This window comes from Molossus molossus, unplaced genomic scaffold (assembly GCF_014108415.1).
Source record: "Molossus molossus isolate mMolMol1 unplaced genomic scaffold, mMolMol1.p scaffold_m16_p_9, whole genome shotgun sequence".
Lineage (NCBI taxonomy): Eukaryota > Metazoa > Chordata > Mammalia > Chiroptera > Molossidae > Molossus > Molossus molossus.
The window spans coordinates 46,284,401-46,287,842 of NW_023425403.1; positions in this window are offsets into that span (position 1 = coordinate 46,284,401).

Genomic DNA, 3,442 nt, shown 5'->3' on the forward strand with positions numbered 1-3,442 from the left:
TGCAACAATGGAAGGATCCCACCAAGAGGGCTGGCATTAACTCTCAGACCTGGCCTCCTGGAGGAGGAAAGCTTTGTTTAAAAAGTGAATAAAAAGGAATTCTCCAGGCTGATAAGAAACACATTCCGGGCAGAGAGACACTGTAAAGTGGTTTTGGTATGATCCCAACAGAGTATCCCAAAGTTGGGTGTGGCAGGAGAGGGCAGCAGATTCTGGGGTATCTTGTATGTTATGATAAAATACATGGATTTCACACTATCATGAAGAACCAGTAAAGAGCTTTCAGAAAGGGAAAGACACAACCAGACTTATATTTTAGGAAAATAACCTGGGAAAGCATGTGGTGTATGGTTCAGAAAGGGTGAAGCTAGAGGCAAGGAGACCAATCAGGAGGCCATTGTGACAACTGATGGAAGAGGGGTTGAGGGCCTGAATCAAGAAGAGTGGTGTGGACACAGAGGTGAGAATGATTCAGGAGGTAGTTCAGGAATAGAATCAACCAGATGAAGTGATGTAGGGTAGCGAGGGAAGTGAGAGGTCCAAGAAGACTCATGATGGAATCATGACTTGCTCGAGGGAGTAAGTGAGTCAACAAATCAGTGCAGAGATTCCAGAAGGAAAACGTGGGGAGGTGGAAATCAGAGGGAAGTTGAGGTAGAGATGAGAGGTCTGGTTTTAGACAGAATTGGGTTAGCAGTATCCATGAGCCGTCAAGAGAAGGAGATGTCCAGAGCAGAGGGACTGGGTCAGAGAATGCCATTTTGGGAACACCACTTTCCCAAAGAAAGACTGTAATGTGAACAATGACAAGTGCCAGACACAGAATGCCAGGGATTCCAGCCCATAAAGAGGAGACAGAGAAGAATAATGGAACAGGCAGAGAAATAGAAGTGAGAATAGGGTTCTGAAAGCCAAAGGAAGCAACTGGACAACTATATCAGAAGGTTCAGAGAGCTCAAACAGTAAGTCAGAGCCATTTATCACCTTTGCCTGAGGTGTGTCAGTGGACAGAGAAAGGTAGGGAACTAGACTTCGGTGGGTTGAGAAGTGAATGGGATGGTAGAAAGAGAAATTGTGATAATAGACAACACTTTCAAGATGCTTGATTAAAAAAAAATGAAGAAAATTTTCAAAATGTCCCCCAAGATCTCTGAGATCTGCTTCATCCAGGCGGGAAGAGCACCCACAGGATAATTTGTCCCTTCCCATGCCAACATTACAGTCTCAAGAGGAAGATAAATACTTACCGCTGTTTTCTAGAGAACATTGGCCCTAAGAAACATTACTCTGTGATTTAACATTGAGCAAAATTTCCAACACGATTGTGATTGAGAGAAAACTATGCATTCCTAATTCTGGTTCCTTCTTATGGCCATTTTTGTCTTGCAGTCTCAGAATCTTTGCCGTGCAGCCCTGTTAACCCTGTCTTTGTAATGCGTCTTCCATCTGTTCCTTCTCCTCCTTTCCCACGGGTTTAAAAACAAACCTGTGTTTATTTTGAAACCATCCACTGCATTTTCAGGTTCACATTTAAACGTCTTAGCAATTTTTGTCCAGAAGAGGGTGCAAATTTCTCATAAATATAGAACAATTCTGTATTTCACAAAATTTGTTTGCTCTTTGTAGTATATACATTTCACAGCTGCTGTAATTTAATGCAGAAATATTATTCCAGTGACATGTGCATGTGGATTAAGCCCATTGTATGAGTGCTAATTAAGATCCTTTTGCTTCTTTAGGGTATTTTCAAAGAAGACCTAGTCTATTGCTAATGTGAAAAAAATAAATAAAAGCTAGTGTGTTTCTATTTTGTGGAGCCAAATCAAATTAAGATAGAAAATTTTAAATTAAACATTAAATAGGTTTTTTAAAAAAATCAGTTTATTTATAGTATTCTAATTTTAAGGTTTATTTCCATTCTACCATGGTATAAAGAATGACTAGTGAAGTAATACAGTTCTGACCTTCTGTGCATGGTTAATAGCTAAGTTTTTGTTTTGTTTTGTTTTCACCATAGGATAAATTGTTCGTGTGTGTGTGTGTGTGTGTGTGTGTGTGTGTGTATGTGTGTGTTTATGGCTCTTCTCACATACAAGAAGCAGCATGACTGGTCAATAGAAGGGATGATATGAGTTCCAATCTTAGCTATTTCTTTAGGTTGAATCTCTCCATGATTTGCATACATTTTCTTTGGCGAATGATGTGCCAAAGATGTGCTGACATCATGGTGGGCTTCCTAAACGCAAGTTATGGAAATGGAAGGAAAATGCAAAGAAGTCATTTTTTCCATGGTAATGATGTACTATAGGTATCCCTTACTTAACAGAAAACCCCATTTAAATAAATTCTGTACTTCAAATGTATAGAATAAGGCATAATCTCACTCCACAAATGACACTCCCAAGTTTGCAGGTCCAATGCATTTATTCGCTTATTCTTGCTTCTGTAACTGGCTTGCTTTCCAAATTCTAGCTTCTCCATCGTAACCTAATTGCCTGGTAATTTGCTGATGGGTGGTAACAAGGAACACTTATCCAGGAGAAACAACACCATTTTGTTTGACTTCTAACCCCTAAAAATGAAACCAACCATAAGTTGAGAATCACTGAAACATTACTTGCTAATTTGTTAGCCATATCATCCAGTGGCAACATACAAATAGCGCTAAATGACAGCAAGAGCTAAATACATAGTTCCTCTTCATGCATGGGTCTAAAACAGCATTGCCAAAATCTGCACGCATTTTTGATAGGAAACTAACATGACAACAATAAATGAGCATTATTTGTAGTTTTCATTTAAGGACAATCTATAATCCATTGCCAAATTATTTCTAAGAATTTCAAAGATGTGCTCAAACCTGCCTTCTTATATGGTCCTAGAGTGCTATAATTTGATTCATCACATTGACATCTGCCTGTGACTAAAACTTCCCTCCATCATGCACCCCATCCAATGGCAAGGTCGAAGTGTATGTTAACCTTGAAATGCTCACACTGCATCTTATCCAGCTTCCTCCTTTCCTCGCTATAAGATTTTATCTTGTCTTCTCTAGGGCACAGTCTGGATCAGGTTTTCTTTTCTGGATTTTGGGGGCTCAGGACTCCTCCTCTTCCTCTGCCCCTTGCTACAGGCAACACCTTTTGTTCTGCTGTACCCCTTACGGCAACACTCCTAACCTCCTTAGATTCCATTTCTGTAGACTCCATCAAGAAGGTGATTTTTAATTTTTTTTCTTTATTGATTTTTAGAGAGAGAAAGGGAGAAGGGAGAGAGAGATAGAAACATCGATGAGAGAGAACATCTACTGGCCGCCTCCTGCATGCCCCCCACTGGGGATCGGGCCCACAACCTGAGCATGTGCCCTGACCGAAAATCTAACTGGCGACCTTTTGGTGCCTGGGTCGACGCTCAACCGCTGAGCTACACCAGCCGGGGAAGA